This window comes from Leptopilina boulardi, unplaced genomic scaffold, assembly GCF_019393585.1.
Source record: "Leptopilina boulardi isolate dan_hultmark-lab unplaced genomic scaffold, ZJU_Lbou_2.1 LbouV2_165, whole genome shotgun sequence".
NCBI lineage: Eukaryota > Metazoa > Arthropoda > Insecta > Hymenoptera > Figitidae > Leptopilina > Leptopilina boulardi.
In genome coordinates this window covers 956,512-979,792 of record NW_026137713.1, presented here as the reverse complement: position 1 = coordinate 979,792, position 23,281 = coordinate 956,512, and the positions used below count along the sequence as shown (strand labels likewise).

Here is a 23,281-nt window from a genome sequence, read left to right as displayed (position 1 = left end):
AAGGAGGGTGGTGGTAGGGTGGGGGGGAAGAAGGGAAGAAGGGAGGTTAGGAGCGTTAAATGGCCGACAAGAATGGCGACTCAACAATGGATCCAACATTCTTCCGGAATGATCAAGAGATCCACTTCGTCATTCCGGTTTTATCGTCAATGAGACCGGATCTTCGCTCTCTGAGTCTCTAGTCGATCATTGGATTTCAGTTAATTGTCATTTTCAATCAATTATATCCTCAAAATTCTTTGTTCTATTACATATATTTAATTTTTTTTGTTTTATACTAGAATTATTTTTTTTTAATTATATAATTAATAATTATAATTTTTAATTTGAAAAATATTAATTTAGAAATTTTGTAAAGTGAATAAATTGAGGATATATTTAATCAATTATCTAATTCAAAGGATAATACGTTCTATCCTGAATATGCGATAACACATATATATATATATATATATATATATATATATATATATATATATATATATATATATATATATATATATATATATATATATATATATATATATATATGCAAGATTACGTGACGCATGTGTCATGCAGTTTGTGAGACGTCGGACTTGACACGTGAGAACAATTCTACGTCTGACAGTCGTTATCGAATCTCCTCACTTCCGGTTTACTCAAAATCACATACAACTATTTTTGTAACTCTTTGTTACGTATTTACTGTTTCTATTCTCCCACCCCCCAAAAAAAAAACTCAAAATACGTAGATTTTTAAGTGTCAACAAAATTGTGCCTCGTAGGTGGCGCCACTTTTGAACTGCAATAAAAAAATTAGTTTTTAATTTTAAAAAACTAAAGAAAAATTCAACATCTGTGAAGAAATTATTGTTTCAAGAGAGGAAGAAGTTGTCTTATATTGTTTTATCGTTTTAAGCAATTTCCGGTTCCTGACCAAGAAGCGTGCTCTCGAAGATAATTTCTTATCGAAGACCGGGGACTTTCTGTATTTTTTTTTTTTTTTTTTTTTCTTCTTCTGTTGACATTATAAAAGAGAAATGACAGTAGAAGGGGAGAAAGGATAATTAAAGAGGGAGATGAATCCTGATTCAGCGTCATTGCGCGTGGGTGAGCCGACGTCGCCAACCGAACAGGAAACAGATTGTCTCGCCTTCTTCATATCTTCTACTTCTTCTTCTTCTTCAAAAAAAAAAAAAAATCTCTTAATTTAATCTCAAAAAAAAAAATATTCCAAATGTACAAAAAAGTGTAACAAAAATTTCATATCATTATTATGAAAATAATACAGAAAAATGGGAAAACAAAATTCTAGGCTAATAAGTCGAGACTAGTGTTATATAAGGAAATTGGAAATACTTAAAAAGAGGAATGGGAAAAGTTTTAAAAGCGGAAGATTTTGAAAAATATTCTATATAAAACTTTTCCGTGATTGGCTAATGCATTAAAAAAAAAAAAAAAAAAAAAAAAAAAAAAATCGTCTCGCGGTGTAAAACAATATTGATTGGTTCTACAATGCGGGTAGATTACGGGGTGGTTGAACGTGGTTGGTGAGTGGTTCGCATTGTATAGTTTGCTGCGTCCGGTCAAACTTTCATATATACCATTTCTCTCCCCCTTTTGATTTGACTCCCATCTATACCTTTTACATTCAACTGTCTCCTTCCTTCGTTTTTCTTTCTCAGACTCCTTTTCCAGATTTCCATTCTCTCTCTCTCTCTTTCTCTCTCCCTCTCTTCTTTTTCTCTTGTTTACTCATTTTCTACTCCAACAATTATTATAGAACCCATGTTAGCATTTTTCCCTATTCTTTCCAATGGCTAGACTCTAAGAGCTCTTTTTTCAACGGCCATTACGACCCACATACGTAACACATCTCTTATAACACACGCACGGGTATACTTTATGTCATGCAAATACTTGCGAAGGACGATTACAATTCACGTGGTATGACGTATTGTTTTCGTTTGTTATCACAGCGTCGCTAAATAATATTACCTCTGATTTCATTATTTTTTTTTAGCGAAATCATTTATTTTTATAATTTGTATCTATGTAGAATCAAAAATTAAGTTAATTAAAACAATTGACTAACGTTTTTTGTAGTGAGACAAAAAATGTGCCTCGTAGGTGGCGCCACTTTCGCTCATAGTGCCTCGTAAATTGCGCCACTTTCGCTCATAGTACCTCGTAGGTGCCGCCACTTTCGCTTATAGTACTTCGTAGCCCGTGTAGAAATTTTGCCATGGCTCGGATCGGGGCCGGATCGGGCGGGAATGTGACGCTACGCCTGATGTGTCCCTGATTAGGAAATCCCCATTTTTCTCGTGGCCCTAATCTGGCCCTGAACAGTCCCTGATCGGGACCAGATTATTATTCACTACCAGGGCCCTGGTAGGGAAATTTCTACACGGGAGGTGGCGCCACATTTGCTCATAGTGCCTCGTAGGTGGCGCCACTTTCGCTCATTAGTGCCTCGTAGGTGGCACCATTTTCACTCATAGTATATCGTAGGTGGCACCATTTTCACTCATAGTATATCGTAGGTGGCGCCACTTTCGCTCATTAGTGCCTCGTAGGTGGCACCATTTTCACTCATAGTGTATTGTAGGTGGCGCCACTTTTGCTCATAGTGCCTCGTAGGTAGCGCCACTTTCGCTCATAGTGCCTCGTAGGTGGCGCCACATTCGCTCATAGTGCCTCGTAAATTGCGCCACTTTCGCTCATAGTACCTCTTAGGTGCCGCCACTTTCGCTTATAGTACCTCGTAGGTGGCGCCACTTTCGCTTATAGTACCTCGTAGGTGGTGCCACTTTCGCTCATTAGTGCCTCGTAGGTGGCGCCACTTTCACTCATAGTACCTCGTAGGTGACGCCACATTCGCTCTTAGTGCCTCGTAAATTGCGCCACTTTCGCTCATAGTGCCTCGTAGGTGGCGCCACTTTCGCTCATAGTGCCTAGTAGGTGGCGCCACACGTTCTGTTTTGAACTAAAACAAAAATAAGTCGAGGTTTTTTTTTGTCTAAGAAATAAATTTCTTTTTTGCATTATAGATAAGAGATAATTGACTGAAATATATTAGAAGGGTTCAAAAGAAGAAGAAGAAGAAGAAGTAGTAGTTGGAGGTATAAGATTATTGTGAAGCGTATAGGGGCCGATTAAGGAGACTCGATTGCTCGAGTAGTTTAATTGTTTTGGAAATAGTTGGCCTCGCGAAGGTGTTCGGATTGGAAAATTAACCCCCAGCCATGTAGCAGCTGTGGTCAGAGAGGAGATCGAGCAAGAAATAAATTAACCAGTGAATTCAGTTCAAGAATGTCCACCCCTTCTTGCTAAAGCCGCATCCCACACCATTGGGACCACTCTGAAACTATTTCCAAGTAAACCAAGTGAATCTCTATACTATATATATATATATATAAACCCAATCGTTTACCCATCATTTAATACCTCTCCCTATACCATCAAAAAACGAAAATTATTTACAAAAAAAAAAGATTTTATTTCGGGTCTTTTTTATTTTTTAAATTAAAATCTTAATTTTTATTAGTAAATTTTTAAATTTCTTTTCATCTTCTTTTTGCTTATAAGAAGTTTATTTTTTGAAAATTTGTGAGGATCATGTGAAAAAAGAAGAGAAAGAGATGCTTGAAAATTTTTCAAATTTCGAGAGTAATGTACAATTGCAAGAAGTTACATCGTGTACAGGATACTTACGCGGGTTCTAGAATTGTGCGAGGTTTAAAAACTCGAGTCAATTCCATATTTTCGAAGAGAGTTTCCGCTTGCTTGTAAAATTTTGTTTCCCTTCTTGAAGCATCGGCCTTACCTTTTATATCGTCTCTCTCTCTCTCTCTCTCTCTCTCTCTCTCTCTCTCTCTCTCTCTCTCTCTCTCTCTCTCTCTCTCTCTCTCTCTCTCTCTCTCTCTCTCTCTCTCTCTCTCTCTCTCTCTCTCTCTCTCTCTCTCTCTCTCTCTCTCTCTCTCTCTCTCTCTCTCTCTCTCTCTCTCTCTCTCTCTCTCTTTCTCTTTCTCTTTCTTTCTCTTTTCTATTTACATGCTTATACATTCTTTCATCAAAGGATCAAGTGAATTTTCGACGAGTTTTTCAAAAGGTTAAATCCTTTTTTTTGTGTTGCAAACTCGAAAACACTTTTCGAGGTTTTTTTTTTTTTTTCTAAAATTCTATATTTTCAAGAAGAAAATGACTTTTTTATTCTTTTAACGAGGGTTTTTCAAAGAAGTAATACCATTGTTTTTACAAAAAGTATGCGTTTTGGGAGAAAATTATACAGAAATTAATTTTACTGTTTTTTTTCGTTTTACTTTTTTCGTTTCTACTTTCTCAAACATATATATTTAGGGGAATGTAGTCATCAGTGGACCACTTTCTGGTTTTTTAGAGTTTCGTGGACCAGGCCAGAAAGCCTTATTGTTACAGTTACCATAGTAACAGTTACCGTTGCATAACCGTTACTATATAGTAACTGTTTCCAAAGTAACCGTTTCCATAGCAATCGTTACTATAGTAACCGTTTCCATAGCAAACGTTACTATACTAACCGTTTCCATAGCAAACGTTACTATAGTAACCGTTACTATAGTAAGCGTTACTACAGTAATCGTTACTGTAGTAAGCGTTACAATAGTAAGCGTTACTACAGTAACCGTTTCTATAGTAACCCTTTCCGTAGCAACCGTTACTATAGTAACCGTTTCCATAGCAAACGTTACTGTAATAACCGTTACTATAGTAAGCGTTACTATAGTAATCGTTACTGTAGTAAGCGTTACTACAGTAACCGTTTCTATAGTAAGCGTTACTATAGTAAGCGTTACTATAGTAAGCGTTACTATAGTAAGCGTTACTATAGTAAGCGTTACTACAGTAATCGTTACTGTAGTAAGCGTTACTGTAGTAAGCGTTACTGTAGTAACCGTTTCTATAGTAACCGTTTCCATGACAACCGTTACCATAACTGTTTTTTTTTCAGCAACGGTTGCTAAGTACTTTTTTTCCTTAGAAATGGTTGCTAAGAATATTTTTTCCTTATCAACGGCAATATTAGTATGTGCTCATTAAAGTTAGCTAATAATTTATTTACTTCAAAAGAAATGTTATGGAAAAACAAAATGTGGTCCACTGATGACTACATTCTCCAATATTTTTTCTTTTTTTTTTTTTTTAATTTTTGAAGAATATTTGTAGCAGAATTTTACTATTTTTTTTAAAAACAATGTTCGACCCTATTTTTGTGTGTGTGTATGAGGTCATGAATAAAGGATTAATTCTCCAGGACGTGCGCACTTGTAACGACGAATGTAAGCGCAAAATATATACGATGAGAGAGAGAGAGAGAGAGAGAGAGAGAAAGAGAGAAAGGTAAAAATGTTGGTCGCGTTTGTGTGCCGTAAACGAATAAAAGTGCAAATTTGACGAACCCGCACAGTTTGGCGAGAATGCGCGCATATGCCTTGAATATACATATATATATATATACCAATATATATACACATATTTATATATTTTAGTATGCGTCTGCGTGTCCGAGCGTGTGCATAAAGTATGAACCAAAAGCATTCCTCTGCATAGAGCCGTGAATAAAAATAATTAACGTAGAATATGTACGTTGGGGAGCGATTGGTTTACATTGGCCTGCCAACCAGGAAAAAAAGAACTGAAATTTTTAAACTCCGCGTTTCGTTCCTGCGCTTCACCAACAGGATTCAATATCACGCCATTTTTATTTTATTTCATTCTAATTCAAAGCCATATTTTATTACATATATATACATAGTTATATATCATTCCCGAAATTCTACATTTTATTTCAGTTCACAATAAGCATTTTTCTTTTTTTTCTTTTTTTAATTCACTCAGAAAAATATTACTAATTTCTAAATATTTAGATTTAATTTAATTAAAGTTTTGAAGGCTTCTTGAATTTTATTAAAAGCTTTAAAGAAAAAATTTTTTTTTTTTTTTGGCAGAATCGATAAATCCAGGTGTACGACAGTTTGCAGGTAACAAAATAGGCAGATGGTAAATACCCCCGGGTGGGTTTATCGAGGAAGGAAAAACACCCTAAAAGTGGCGCGAGCCACCCTCTCTAAAGGAAAACTTGTCAAAAGTGAAGTGTCAAAGTATTAGGACTAAAGATGCATGTATCTATGGGTCAGGAATATATATATGTGTAATATTTAATTTTACTGGTCCGGATGCTCCAATATGTGATCGATCGCTCATTTCCGCATGGGAATGACACCTATTCGTTCTGCCATTTGGCACATTTCGATCAATTGTTTCCCCTCACGTATTTCTTTTTTTTTTTTTCATTCTCAATTATTTTATTTTTATTTTCTTCATTTTTTTTTTTTTTTTTGGAAATTTTCTTATTCAAAAGAAAATGATTTTAACAGAAAAAAAAATTCGCAGTTTAAAATGAGACATAGTGGCGCCACCTATGAGGCACAATTTTGTTATACTAAAAAATTAGCCGAACGTGTGGCGCCACCTACGAGTCACATTTTTGTTTCGATTTCAAAAATTAATAGCGTACTTTACACAGTTTTTTTTTTTTGGGGGGGGGGAAGCAAATAAGAAAAGTATATATGTAAAAATATAAATTTTCAAAAATCAGAGAAGGGAAATAATATAATATGGGATTTACATATACTTTGAGCGGTTTATATCTCTTGTGAAGTGCATCATAGAAAGAGGGGATTTTTTTGCGTGGAGAAAAGTTAAAAAGCACATGAATTTCTGAAACTGTCCTCGAGAGTAGAAACTATAGAAAGACATTTCACTTTGTTTCTCGCACAACTCTAGACAAGGTTCCCCCTTGCTCGTGGCTTGTTATTTTTTTTTATTATTTTTTTTTTTAATCCGCAAGTGAGTCTTTTTTCCTCTCTCTCTCTCTCTCTCTCAGTCTCTCAGAGAGGAAAAAGATACAGCCCTTCTATGCTCTTTCCTCGAGTTCTTCTTCCCTTTGTCCCCTGATGCACGGAAATTAAGAGAGGACCCACACATTGAAATAACGCTTTAAGTTTTTGCGTATACATGAACGATACATACACGAATATGGGTCGTTTTATAACACACCCGGGGTATTGTCCGCGAACACCTGTGGACTTACTGTAACCGCACTTATCTTTTTAAGCCCCCAGGAAAAGCTTCCCTTGCGCTTTTCTTTAATTTTTCACTCGTTACCGAATTAATTTTCCTTTTCTTCTTCTTTCTTTCTGCTTTTCGGTCTCAAGACTCTTTTTTTGAATTTATTTAATTACCTTTGGCAGTAGTGTAAGAAAAATTAATTTTTTTTTTTAAAAAGAAGACTTTTTGAACACTTTCTTTTGTATAGTCATCAATGGACCAGTCTGGAAAAATCATCTCAAAACTTGTCAAAAATTCATTAAATATTAAATAAAAATGCAAAGACTTATTTTACATTAAAAAAAACAAAGTGGCCAACTGATGACTAATTTCCCCCCAATAAAAAATGTGAATAAAGAAACAAAGAAAGTGAAACAATATTTGAGTATTATATAATTTCTGAGTAATTTCCTCCGAAGACACCCTTTGGGAAAACAATGGTATCACTTCATCAAAAGAACCCTTGGATAAAAGGAGTCGAAGAGCCATTTTCACGTCTTCGAGCAAGCAATCTTGAATTTTGCCCTCACTCTCTCTCGAAGAATTGGCAAAGAAATTCCCCGCAGCCTCCTATATATCTATATATATATATATAAGAAAGTACTCTCTCCAATCTCCGCGTGTACAAAACCCTTATTTCTCTCACTTTTCTCTTATCCTCAAGGGAATGGGCTTCAACAGGTTACAAGAAGCTAGAAGTGGTATATAAGTTTCACTTCCAAGTTCTGATCTTTGCTCCTCCACCTCCTCGCACAATTCATCCCTTATCTGTTGACGCAAAGGCTCGCCGCAAGGCTTTCCCTATATATATATATATCTGAACACAAAACCCTCCAAGATTTCCCCTAAGATTTTCCAGACCGTCTGTCACAGAAAAGGAAAGACCTGTTGATGCCAAACGTTTAAGCGGGGGGTGCGAGAAAACTTTTTCTTAAGATTCTCTCTTTTTCTTTCCTAAAATAACCCTTCTCGCTTTGTTCACTTGTTGCTCATACTAAGAATAATACTTTTAAGATTAGCGTGTCACAACTAATTTTACATTTCTTTTTATTTTAGCAATGAAGAAATTTTCTTCTATATTTGACAAAAATATGTATATAGTAATTTTTATTTAAATACTATTTTTTTAAATTATACACAAAATTTATATATAACTGAAAAAATTTATGCTCAAAATGAGTAAGTATGTACATTTTGAAATGGAAGGATAAATATGCCTCATAGGTGGCGTCACGTTCTATGTCGTTACACTTGTACGGTTTAAATGGTAACACTTACCATAGCAACCGTTTCCTTAGCAACCGTTACTATAGTAACCGTTATTATAGTAAGCGTTGTTACAGTAACAGTTTCCATAGCAACCGTTATTATAGTAACCGTCACTGTAGTAAGCGTTACAACAGTAACCGTTTCCATAGTACCGGTTTCCATAATAATCGTAAGCGTTGTTACAGTAACAGTTTCCATAGCAACCGTTACTATAGTAACCGTCACTGTAGTAAGCGTTACAACAGTAACCGTTTCCATAGTACCGGTTTCCATAATAATCGTAAGCGTTGTTACAGTAACAGTTTCCATAGCAACCGTTACTATAGTAACCGTTACTGTAGATAGCGTTACTACAGTACCCGTTTCCATAGTAACCGTTTCCATAGTAACCGTTTCCATAGTAACCGTTTCCATAGTAACCGTTACTGTAGTAACCGTAACTATAGTAACCGTTACTGTAGTTAGCGTTACTACAGTACCCGTTTCCATAGTGACCGTTACTATAGTAACCGTTACTACAGTACCCGTTTCCATAGTAACCGTTTCTATATAGTACCCGTTTCCATAGTAACCGTTACTGTAGTAACCGTAACTATAGTAACCGTTACTACAGTAACCGTTACTGTAGTTAGCGTTACTACAGTACCCGTTTTCATAGTAACCGTTTCTATATAGTACCCGTTTCCATAGTAACCGTTTCCATAGTAACCGTTTCCATAGTAACCGTTACTGTAGTAACCGTAACTATAGTAACCGTTACTGTAGTTAGCGTTACTACAGTACCCGTTTCCATAGTGACCGTTACTATAGTAACCGTTACTACAGTACCCGTTTCCATAGTAACCGTTTCTATATAGTACCCGTTTCCATAGTAACCGTTTCCATAGTAACCGTTACTGTAGTAACCGTAACTATAGTAACCGTTACTACAGTAACCGTGACTGTAGTTAGCGTTACTACAGTACCCGTTTTCATAGTAACCGTTTCTATATAGTACCCGTTTCCATAGTAACCGTTTCCATAGTAACCGTTACTGTAGTAACCGTAACTATAGTAACCGTTACTGTAGTTAGCGTTACTACAGTACCCGTTTTCATAGTAACCGTTTCTATATAGTACCCGTTTCCATAGTAACCGTTTCCATAGTAACCGTTTCCATAGTAACCGTTTCCATAGTAACCGTTACTGTAGTAACCGTAACTATAGTAACCGTTACTGTAGTTAGCGTTACTACAGTACCCGTTTTCATAGTAACCGTTTCTATATAGTACCCGTTTCCATAGTAACCGTTTCCATAGTAACCGTTTCCATAGTAACCGTTACTGTAGTAACCGTAACTATAGTAACCGTTACTGTAGTTAGCGTTACTACAGTACCCGTTTCCATAGTGACCGTTACTATAGTAACCGTTACTACAGTACCCGTTTCCATAGTAACCGTTTCTATATAGTACCCGTTTCCATAGTACCCGTTTCCATAGTAACCGTTACTGTAGTAACCGTTACTATAGTACCCGTTTCCATAGTAACCGTTTTCATAGTAACCGTTACTGTAGTAAGCGTTACTACAGTAACTGTTTACCGTTAAAATCTAAAAATTTATTTTACAGGCGTGCAAAAATTAAATTTTCACATTTCTCAAAACTGTTTATTTTATAAACGTTAAATAAAATTATTATTAAAATTATTAACTAAAAATATCAGCAACAGGCAAAATATTACACGAGTATAATATATATGTATATATCACTTATTAGAAATCAATGGAAATGTTACACTTTGATCTTTGTAACTTAATGGCTTCACGCCCTTTGTGTCGCATTGTATAAAAAAAAAGAGGAAAAAATTGAGGGCTCATTCATGTAAAAATTTTTGCCTCAACACTTTCACTATATGTATGACATTAATTCTGTAAAAAAAATTTATTAATGATTTACAAAAGAAATGAAAAAAAAAAAATGTGCCACCATGTAATGAATGAAAAATTGAATCCTGTTACAATGAAAACTCATATATATTGTATACATGTAAAAGTTGAATATATATTTTATTGTGACTGATTAATCGTTCTTTTGTTGTTTAATTATCAATATATATATATATATATATATATATATACTTCTCAAATGAAATTGAAAATTAAATAATGTAATTAATTTGAAAATCAATAATGTTTAACATATTTCATTATAAATGTTATTGTGATTGGCTTTTTAGTTTGCGTGATATTTTAAAATATCGTTTATAAATTTGCAATTTATTATTTTAAAGCTGTTTATTTTTAAAGTCAAATAACATTCATTATCAATTATAATTAAATCTATTGTTAATTTTTAATTTTTCGTTTTCTGTTTATATGTACAAAAATTATTATTTTTTTTTTCTATTTATTATTATTAACATTATTATTTATATTATTATTGCTAGTGTAATACGATTTATATTATAAATTTTAAAATGGAATATTAAATTTATTTAGCGATAATTAATGAAAAACATAATAATAGGGAGAAAAATCAAGTTGTCATTTTTTACGATGACTTTTTAACGATCATTGAGGAAAAAAAAAAAAAAAATCTGTTCAAGAACCAAAATGAGCAACTATATCATTTCATCCAGATCGTTTACAGCTGTTTTTTTTTAGCCCAGGTGAAAAGAAAAAGAAAAACCACTTTGACATTCATCTTGTCACATATTTGAGAGCACTTCCGGTTCTATATATATATATATATATATAAATATATATATATATAGTAATCGCAAATATATATGGAACACAATCTTAAGGCTCATTTCGATGAATTAAGAGGCGCGTGCCCTTTTTACCAATCTATTGTCATCTCAAAAAAAAAAAAAAAGTTGAATCGTGACTTTTTATCGAATGAGGGCTTTTGGCCAAGTTTGACATGGGATTTATCTTGTGGTCCATTGTCAAAACTTGGTGTCTGCGGAATAAATATTCAACGGTTATAAAAAAAAGAAATTCAAAAGGAAATTCAAAAATTTTATATAAATATATAAATATATATATATATATATATATATATATATATATATATATATATATATACATCAAAAGATCCGGAAGAAACATATTCTCAGTATCCGGAAAAGATACGATTTTGGGATAAAAAAAAAATTGTCACAAAAGATTCATCTTATTCTGTATTCAAAATATGCAGATGATACATTAAGGAGCAATTGATGCGCTTGAGAGGTTCTTGACAAAAAGAGAGAAAAAAAAAAAAAAAAATGAAGAATGGAATCGAATGAAAAGCGGTTTGTTTACCCCAAAACATAAAATGATGGTTTCGCGACGTTTTTTTTTCAGAAAAGAGCAATGAATATGATAGAAGAGGATTTTAACTTGATCTTTACAATCTTTCGAAATAATCGGTCATTCATTTTCTAATGGGGATATATATATATATTTATATATTTATATATAAATACTCGCGTGGGAGTAATTCGAGATCATTGATGATGCTTCTTTTTCTTTCGACAGCTGCTGCTCTTCTATCTGTCTATATGTTTGCAAGCAGATGTCGAAATTGGAACACTCCCGAGACAATAGGCGATAGAGATAATGGTGTTTGATTTTACAAACATAAGATGAAGGAAATTTAAAAAATTTTTCCCTTCCGAAGTTCTTTAATTTCATTTATATATTGACAATTGCCCCCCCCCCCCCAAAAAAAAAAATTCAACTTATTTTTAATGAAACGAAGATAATTTTTTTTTTTAATCAAAAATAATTTGTTTAAAACAAATAATTTTTTTTTTTTGTATCAAAGCAAAAATTGATTTCTTTGAAGCAAAAATCTTTTTTCTGGATGCAATTAAAAAATTTTAAAAAATGTTAATTGGAACATGTAAGAGTAAGATAGAATTTACCAACTGAATTCAATAAATTTTTTGAAGAAGAAAGAAGAGAGAGAGAGAGAGAGAGAGAATGCAATAAGAATCGTAAAATCTTATATGGAGCAAATCTGAATCGTAAAATTCTCCTTAAGGAGTATGAAACTCTATTTATTTGAAGAGAAGATTCTGCCAACTCAAAGGTCCCGCACATCCGGAATCTAAGAACCTTCCTTTACTACTTCCGCCTTGAGACGCTCACGAACAAGATGCAACAGCTTGGAAAACACTTGTTGAATGTTCTATTTAAGATTGAGCTAAGACGCCACTTGTTGCTTCATTCTTATACAAGTACAAGAACCATAGAATTCCTTCAATAAACAATTTATTGTTATAAATCTTCAAAAAGTTTTTTTTTTTTTATTTCTTTTAGAAATTAATAAATTTCTCTTAGAAATCAAATAAATAAATAAGATAAATTTTAAAAATTAAGAAAAATTTTAATTTGAAAAAAAAACTAATCTAGTTTTGTGTGTGTGTGTGTGTGACCGAATGGCACAAGTAGGCGAGTTCACGCGATTTTATCAAGGGGGCGTTTGGCGGTGCCTCGACAGCCACGTGTTTGGTATAGAATTAAAACTGTAGATCAAACGCCCACAGACGATGTAGGGCGCTGAGAAGTATTTATTAATCAATATAATGTGTCATCTTCTATACAATCCCTCAAGACTCAACATTAAATTATTGCAAATAATAAATTTATGATATTTTCACACGAAACTCGTAAGCGTTTCTCAGAAATCACTGTGGCAAAAGAAAATTTCTGATGATAATAATAATAAAAGATCAAATGATAATAAAAAATAATGATTTTATAATAATTTCAATGATTTTAGTAAAAAAAAAAACAAAACAAAAAAAATAACGAGGGCCTAGTGTGGCCCATGTTTCAGCCAGGTCAGCGCCAAGTTGGCGAATTTCAAAAAAATTCCGAATTCGAAGCGAAATACTTCAGAAGCACAAAGGAAATCTTATTTCTGTTCTATTTTTTATTACAACCGGAGCCCAACGAGGGCCTGGTTTATCGCCTGTTTCAGCCAGGTCAGAGCCAAGTTAGAGAATTTCGAAAAGGCACAAATTTGAAACAAAACACTATTCAGAGCCACAGAGGAAGCCCAGTTTTAGCCTGATTAGAGTTCATTATAACCGTAGCCAGTCCAGGGCCTGGTTCATCCCCTGTTATTACCAGGTCAGAGCCAAGTTGGCGAATTTTAAAAAGACCCAAATTCAAAATGAAATACTAGTCGAAGACGTAGAAGAAGTTTTCGTATATCAAAATCGATCCAAACTGGGCCCCGCCCAGGGTCTCGTGTGACCCCCTGTTTCAGCCAGATCAGTGCCAGGTTTGCAAATTTCCCCAGAGGGAGAAAATAATAAATTTTTTGTAAGAATCCGACTAAATTATATAACTTCGTGTAGAAATTCGCCAACCTGGCTCTGATCTGGATGAAACAGGGGCCTAGCCAGGCTCTGTACTGTTTTTATTGATTTTAATATATAGAGTTGAAAATTTCTTCCGTGGCTGCGAATAATGTTTCATTTTGACTTTGGGGCTTCTTCCCTACATGGGCCCTGTTTGAGCCCGTTCAAAATTGATATACTATTTGTACTTTTTAAAACGATCCTAATTAAGATACAGTAGAACCACAATTTTTTTTTTGTACATTGTAAGACTTTTTTCTTTCATTCAAGCGGATGATTCTCATCGGTATCGTGAGATTGCGAGGACAAAAGAAAAAGTTTTACAATCTGTAAACAGCGGCACGATCTATGCTCCAAAACGGATTAATGAATTTCCAGTGAGTTAGCAGGATGAATGAAACATCTTAAAAAACATTTTTCGATAGTTCGATTTTATATATATATATAAAAGTGTGTACGGATAAATTCGTAAGTGCGTAGAAAATGCACCCTCATCCCCCGGAGAAGCGTTCGATGATTAGATTCTGGCACGTGACCATTGTGTCCCACTGAGACGAGAAGCGTATATATATATATATATATATATATGTATGTATGTATGTGTGCGTGAGTTGTTAATCGTGCGTGGACAGTAAGACGAGCGGTCGAAACTCAATCTTCTCTTCTTTGCCATCGAATCAGGTTTCAAATCAATTCTTGAATGAATCTTCCTCTCTGATGAATTGCTGTTCCCTAAATTGAGGCTAATCGACGAAAATCTCGCAACCCTCGCGTAACTCCAATCATTTATTTTCACCAATAATCTTTTGTCAAGAAAGAAAAAAAAAAAAAAAAAACAATCCGTTGGCACATAAAAAAATTTAGTGTGACAAAGAAAAAATTTTGCTTAAATACAATTTTTAGTTATTAAATTTTAAAGAAAATATTTCACATTAAAATAAGAATTCCAGATAGAAGCAGTCAAATTTGTTTTACCGATTAATAAATGATAATGTAGATTTTACTGATTAAATTAGAATAGCTGAATTACTTGAGTAAAATTTGAACAAATCTGTTTTACCGATCAATATGATAATGCAGATTTCACTTATTAGATGAAATTTTGAATAACGAAATCACTTCAGTAAGATTTACACTGAAATTCAGAATTCATATGAAAATAATGACACACATACTTCTGGACAAATCTGTTTTACCGATCAATGGTAATGCAGATTTACTTAAATCTAATTATTTTCATATAAAGATTGAATTTGAAATCTAACTGAAGGAACTGAATCACTTTAGTAAGATTTCCACTAAAATTTAGCCTTCAAATGAAAATAATGAAAAATACTGAATGGACAAATCTGTTTTACCGATCAATGATAATGCAGATTTACTTAAATCTAATTATTTTCATATAAAGATTAAATTTGAAATCTAACTGAAGGAACTGAATCACTTTAGTAAGATTGCCACTAAAATTTAGCCTTCAAATGAAAATAATGAAAAATACTGAATGGACAAATCTGTTTTACCGATCAATGATAATGCAGATTTACTTAAATCTAATTATTTTCATATAAAGATTAAATTTGAAATCTAACTGAAGGAACTGAATCACTTTAGTAAGATTGCCACTAAAATTTAGCCTTCAAATGAAAATAATGAAAAATACTGAATGGACAAATCTGTTTTACCGATCAATGATAATGCAGATTTACTTAAATTTAATTATTTTCATATAAAGATTGAATTTGAAATCTAACTGAAGGAACTGAATCACTTTAGTAAGATTTCCACTAAAATTTAGCCTTCAAATGAAAATAATGAAAAATACTGAATGGACAAATCTGTTTTACCGATCAATGGTAATGCAGATTTACTTAAATCTAATTATTTTCATATAAAGATTAAATTTGAAATCTAACTGAAGGAACTGAATCACTTTAGTAAGATTTCCACTAAAATTTAGCCTTCAAATGAAAATAATGAAAAATACTGAATGGACAAATCTGTTTTACCGATCAATGATAATGCAGATTTACTTAAATCTAATTATTTTCATATAAAGATTAAATTTGAAATCTTACTGAAGGAACTGAATCACTTTAGTAAAATTTCCACTAAAATTTAGCCTTCAAATGAAAATAATGAAAAATACTGAATGGACAAATCTGTTTTACCGATCAATGGTAATGCAGATTTGCTTAAATTTCTCAATTTTTAGTGAAAAATGATCGAATTTCTGTTAAAATCTAACTGAATTACGTGCTAATTTTAATTTAATAATGAAATCTATTTCAAATCATTTTAATTTAAAGAGTATCAAGCAATTAGCACTGAATTTCATTTCTAAAATTAAAAAAAATTGATAATTTTTCTCAGCTTGTGTAAAAATTATTCATAAAATGAATTTTCATGATTAATAAACTTTTTGTAAAAACCTTTGCCAACCATGGAGAGAAAATCAATACTCAATATATCCCAGAGGCCCGTTTTACCGCTTATACATATACTTGTCGCCCTATCTTTCTTTTATCTCGATAGTATCTCATATATATATATATATATATATATATATATATATATATATACATATGTATATCTATATATGTGTTTTGGCGTGCGTCTGCTGCTCACACGATACCCCTTAAACTATCTTCTTCTCCCTCATCATTTTTGTGCGATTCTTTTTCTTTCTTCTGTTCTGTTTGCTTCTAACGGAAAAGCAAAGCAAATCATCATCATCATATACATGCACGTGCATATACGTGTGTGAGAGACTTACCACCCCCATAAATATAAATACGAACAGATCTTGTCGAGGGTGACAGATGGCGTCGTAGACAAAGAAACTAGACTGCTTTCGTTGCGTTGCATAACCCAATAAAAGCAAACCTAAGTCGATCGTTTTCCACCCCATTCTAGACCACCATGAATAAGTCGAGGGAATGATGGGGTTGAAAATCAAATCTCAAAGTTACTCTCACGAAAATATTCACTAGTTTCTTTTAATTTGAATCACATTCTCAATATACTTCAGAGAATTTTTTTTTTTTTATTTCAACCAAATATAATATATTTAAATAAAATAAACGTATATTTGTCTCAGAGCCCATTTCTTTGTTTTTTTTTTAAATATTTCACATTCGAAAATCATTAAAAAATATGATAAAATAAAAAAAGAAATTTTTTTTTAATATTTTGGGATTTTCAAATTGAGTAATTTGAAAAATAGTTGAAATATTAAATAAAGCAGTGTGAAAATTAAATTATTTTTTTTTTATTTTTACTTGAAGTTATTTATTGCTTTGGGGAAAAAAAAAAATATCGCCTCGCCTTGACTTTCCAATAGGCTTTTTCCTAAAAGCAAAATTTTGCTGCGCTCTTTAAAATCAGTATAAATACATATAAACCGCGAATATAAAAATTTATGGGTCGTAACAACGCGCAGGTGCTCAAGCCATTACCATGTTACTGTAGGTATTACCTAGATTATGGACGCAATTTTCCGTACTGGCTCGTTCAAAACGCTATGAAATTATCGGATTTCCCTACCGAATTTTAAGCAAAAGCATATACTCGTTCACGTTTTAAAATTTCTCATAGCCAGTTTCATTTTTTTTTTTTTTTTTAAACGAAAATTCAAATTTCTTATTTTATTTTAAATTTATATTTTTATGTATTGAAATTAGGAAAATTATTTGCTCCCAAAGAAATTTATAAGCGAAGAAACAAAATGTGGTCCACTGTTGACTATACATTACCCTATTATTTTATTTTTATCTATATCATTGTTATGTCATATTTTAAATAATTTTTAATTTTACCTAAGCTGAACTTATAATTGTTCCCTATTCTAATTCCTCAATTTAACTTAGCTAAATTAACTAAGTTGAGAAGAGGTTTATTAAATAAATGATTTAAAAAAAATATATAATATACAAATTATTTATTTAAAAATGCTGAATGTTCTCAACTATTATTATTATAAGACAATCAAACAATTATGAAATCTATTTAATAAGATTTGGTATGGCTACCTTATTTAATGTTGTGCGGTGGAGTTTCCAAATTTTCTTCGTGAGTTTTGATGATTCGGTATTCTATTGATTTTTTACGACCTCTCGTAATAGTTCTTTCTTGATGGGTTGTCAATGTTGAAACTTAGACTTCCGTATATATTAAAACTGTATTTTAACACATGAACTCCGTACGTACAATTTTTGGGACTGCCTTCGTAGTGAAAGGTTTCCCTTTATATATAGTTATATTTTCCAATGTATTTCTCGCGGCGTTACCAGCACGCCTCTTTGGGTTAGATTCAAAATCGGTACCTCATAGACACAAAAAGTGTTTATTGCTTTTTTTCTATTAATTTTACATAAATATTATTTATTTATAAAAAAAAAAATGTTACGGTGACGTGACATCATTAAAGCATATATGAAAAAAAAGAAGGTTGGAAATTTTGCAGGGGATGAAGTAAACAAAGATATGTGAAAAGATAGGCTAATACATCACTAACTTTTAGGAACAAAGAGAAGGATGTCGTAGTCTCTACGGTAAATCCGCCGGTGTGGACCCACGATGAAACTTTGCCTATTTGTTAAGTCTTGCCGGTTGAAATTGTGTCTGAGATACTAGCATCAAACTTTGTTTTACCTCGCCCCCTCCATCTTCTCACAAACATGTCCATGTTCTGTAGAATCCATGGTTCAAACCCCTTCTCGCATCCATTTCTCCTCACTTAATCCCAACAATTTACCGACATCGAAATCACTTCAGCCATAAAGGCTGAAAACTTGATGACATGACGAAAAGCTTAAATGTCGCTTAGAAAGTTCGACAAGAGGGCTCAAATTGACAATTATGAGCCGAAAATTTTACTTAATAGGAAACTTTTTGATGTATAAATAGATGTTTTTTTTTTTTATTACATACAAATGATTTTTTGCAAATTTTTAATTTAAAGTATTTTTTTTTTATTTTCGATACTTTTTTTTGGTGCAGAAAATTAATATAGAAAATATTAATAGAGAAAAAAACGTGGACTCATTTTTGTTGCACTTCAAAATGAGCGAATTATAAGTGGCTTTTATCATCTACCGGAAAGTAAAATCTAAATTGTTCGGAACTTTTGCGAATCTTTGGCCAATTATTGTTTTAGAAATTGTAGTAAAAATATAATCCTAAAACTTTACTCTGGAAATAGTATTTTTTTTTACAATTTCCAAAGCAAAATTTGTTAGCGATATTTCCGTACAGTTTAAATTTAACGTAAAATAATTTTTAAAAAAACATTTTCCGTAAATCAATTTGCAAAAAAAAAATAGAATTTTTTAAAATAAATAGTTTCTTGGACGGAAATTACTGCAGTTTGCCAATAAAAAAAAAGCAAAATCGATATTTGTTACATGCTATCTTTGAATATCTGTGTGTGTATGTGTGTGAGTGTGTGTGTCGATAATGAGAAATTTATCGTCGAAAGTGGAAATTGTAACATTCTCAGCTACTCGTATATTTGTATCTTGCGCATCAATTATTCGCAGCTGTCAATGTACTTTCCTTATATATATATATATTGGAATCAGAATTTATAATTTGTCAATTGAACTTAATAGACAAAATATTTAGAAGACATTTTAGAATTTATTTTCTAATTCACTTGCTCGAATAATTAATTATAGACTAGGCGAGCATGGCCGCGCGGTCACTGACGTTGGCTGGCAATGCCATTTTTGTTGTGGGTTCGAATCCCAGTGGCTGTGAAATATTTTATTGTTAAACTTTATTAACATAGAAATATAAATATGATAATTTACAAATATATTATATAAATAAATATAAAAAAAGTATAAAATATTAAATATATATATTTATAAATAAATACATAAATAAACATATAATTTAATATAATATTAAATAATTAATAATAAATTAACAAAAATAAATAAAAAATAGATATAAAAACATAAAAATAAATCAAAAAAAAAAAATATATATATATAAATAACTATATAAAAAAATACATAAATAAATACATAAATAGGGCATGTACGAAAGGGCATGTCCCGTTATGATTCAAATAAATAAATAAATAAACATATAATTAAATATAATATTAAATAGTTAATTATAAATTAATAAAAATAAACTAAAAAAACATAAAAATAAATAAAAAAATATATATGAATATAAATAAATATATATATATATATATATATATATATATATATATATATATATAAATACATAAATAAACATATAATTTAATATAATAATAAATAATTAATAATAAATTAACAAAAAATATAAAAAAAGTAGATAAAAAATCATAAAAATAAATCAAAAAATATATATATATAAATAAATATATAAATAAATACATAAATAGGGCATGTACGAAAGAGCATGTCCCATTATGATTCATATAAATAAATAAACATATAATTAAATATAATATTAAATAGTTAACAATAAACTAATAAAAATAAATAAAAAAAACATAAAAAAATATAATATATAAATAAATATATAAATAAATAAATATATATATATATAAAATACATAAATAAACATATAATTTAATATAATATTAAATAATTAATAATAAATTAACAAAAATAAATAAAAAAATAGATAAAAAATCATAAAAATAAATCAGAAAAAAATATATATATAAATATATAAATAAATATATAAATAAATATATAAATAAACATATAATTAAATATAATATTAAATACTTAATAACAAATTAATAATAATAATAAATAAATTGCCATTAACGGTTGTTAATATTATTAGAAATTAAAAAATTCGCAAAAAAAAAAAATAATATCATACAAATATAAGAATCAATGAAGACTAGAATCAATGTACCAAGTGAAGCTAAAAAACTGTGCACGTGCCAACGTATCATTGTATGAAATGTATTTGTCTGTGTGTGTGTGTGTGTTTGGCCTGGGCGAGAATGAAGCGGAGTGTCGAGGGGGGGGGTGGTTCATTGTGACAATAATATCGCCTTAGGCGGCATTGGCGAAGGAGGGATGCAAATTTCGTGCATGTCGCCCCAACCGCGAAGCGACGGTGTTGTCTCTGGTGATACTCTTGGGAGTCGAACGTGCGTTTTTTTAAATATATATATATATATCCTGCAACAGCCCCTCCAATGTCTTTTTTAAAACCGAAAGTGCCAAGTATATGACAATGAAAAAGCCACGTGTTACACGCGAATGTATATACTTGACGAAAAACAAACGGAACTCGCTTAATTCAAAAAAAAGGGGTTGTTCAAATTTTGATAAAGTACCATCCTCAGTGCTCTTAAAATGTTGCCCTTATTATATGATCTTTAATGTATATATACATATATATATATATATGTACATTGAGTGGAATTATTTTTTTCTCAAATAAAAATTTTCCCTTATTTTCTGTTTCAGCATCCGGCACCGTCAACAAACACCACGACAACACAATCATCGTAAGTAACTTTTTTTTTTTTAAGTTTTCTTTTTCTTTCAAAATCTTTGAAAATAATTTTTTAATATAATTTAAAAAAAAAAATTTTTTTAATATAATTAAAAAAAAAAAAATTGTAATATAATTTTTTTAAAATTATTTTTTAATAATAATTTTTTAAAAATAAATTTTATTGAAAAAAAAGTGATCTTGAGAAATATGACCTTGAATTGACAAAAAAATTTATTTTAATTGATCATTAAATTTAATTAATATGTAATATTTTTGTTATTGCGAGTGAATAATTTTTGAATTGTCCATTAATTGTTTATGTCAGATTAATTAATTTTTTTTTTTTTTTTTGACAAATATATAGTATCTGTAAGGTTTATTAATAGTAATTGTTCAAATTTAATGGACGAAGCAGGAATTTGAGCAAGTAGTAATTACAATTAAATTATTAATTATATACAATAAATTTTGCCACAATGATTTGTCGCGTAAAAGAGACATTCAACGTGAAAAACAAAAAAATAACAATAATAATCTCGCAATGAAATCAGTTTAATTTTGTTTTTATTACACATATAAATATAGCTGTATAAATATACTTTCAATTATATATGCGCGTTGAATTTAACTAAATTCTGTTCATTAAATTTTAATATTTATTTAGTCAAATTCTTATTAAATTAATTATTATTATTACTATTATTATTATCATTATTATTATTATTACTATTATTATTATCATTATTATTATTATTATTATTATTATTATTATTATTATTATGATTATTATTATTATTATTACTATTATTATCATTATTATTATTATTACTATTATTATTATAATTATTAATTATTATGAGTTAGAAATAGTTGATAGTAATAATCGGAAATTCGTAGAATAAAAATAATAATAGAATCAGATATAAAAAAAAAAAAAAAATAGAGTCCAATGGGAATAAAAATTTGATCGAATGGTAAAAAATAGGAAACGATAGTGAAATTCTACGCCAATGGGTGCATATGCGCTTGGATTGACAATGCAAGGCAAGAGAGGGAGAGAGAGAGAGCAAAGGGATGACTCGATGGTTGAGAACAGAGAAGGTAGGGGGTGAAACGGAGGTGGAGACGCTCTAAGGTACATAATCATGCTTGCTGATTCCTTCCCTAATAAAAGTCTCACTGTCACCGTTTCCCCTCACTTCTGTTTCCGTCGGTCCACATCCCGTGTATGTCTATCGTCGACGTGCAACGGAAAAGACAAAAGTGCATTGCCTGCAGCGATAGTATGATGCACCCTTATATATATATATATATATATATATACTCACACACATAAGTAACGTATATTTGTGGTGAGATGCACACAAAGTGGGATAAGACAAAGAGGGACCCGAGAATTAACGGAGGGATACGGGTCAGAAATGCTTCGCGATGCACCATCTGGAGTTGCAGTTTTTTTTTAATTTCCCGATGATGCACTCCCAAGAACTTCTCATATATTCAAACCCCACTGTGGCACAATAGTATATATATATACATATAGAACGCAATAGAGGGAGAAATTTCCGACTTAGAGGAATCGATTACAATCGCTAGAAAGAATAAAGATTTTTTTGACATTAAGATAAAAAATAATACATTTTTTTTAAATAAAAAAAAGATATTTTTTAAGAGGGGAAATTTACTTAAAAAAATTAAAAGAAAATCAGTGGAAAAAAAGGGAAAATTTAAAATTCTTTTTTGAATTTAGCGCGGGAGTTTAGTAATAGCAATTTTACTGTAGGTGGCGGTCACTGTATCCGGCAGCAGACGACAGTTTCCAGTATATAGTCTTTCACAGAGAAAATAAGCAGTGCTTTATTTTATTATTATTCTGGGATTTTTTTCAATTTAATTAACAATAGTTAATAATAATTTAATAAGATGGAAAAGTTGTTGATCAGAAACTCATATATTTAGTGAAAGATGTTACGTTTTTTTATTCGTCTGATTCATACAATTTTTAATTGATAAAAATCGACAACACGCTAAGCTTTCGTTCTGACATGCATAGGGTAAAAGGTACAGTGACCGAC

The 23,281-nt window shown here is 31.1% G+C and overlaps 1 protein-coding gene across 5 annotated transcripts in view; it reads left to right on the top strand.

Annotated features, from left to right (window-relative positions):
* The window catches only part of LOC127277171 (homeobox protein prospero), a 165,783-nt gene that overhangs the window by 23,131 nt on the left and 119,371 nt on the right, over positions 1-23,281 (top strand). For all 5 annotated transcript variants that reach the window (XM_051298038.1, XM_051298040.1, XM_051298041.1 and 2 more), the window contains exon 3: positions 21,176-21,216. The gene's annotated coding sequence lies outside the window, so the exon portion shown is untranslated. The remainder of the gene's footprint in view (positions 1-21,175; positions 21,217-23,281) is intronic.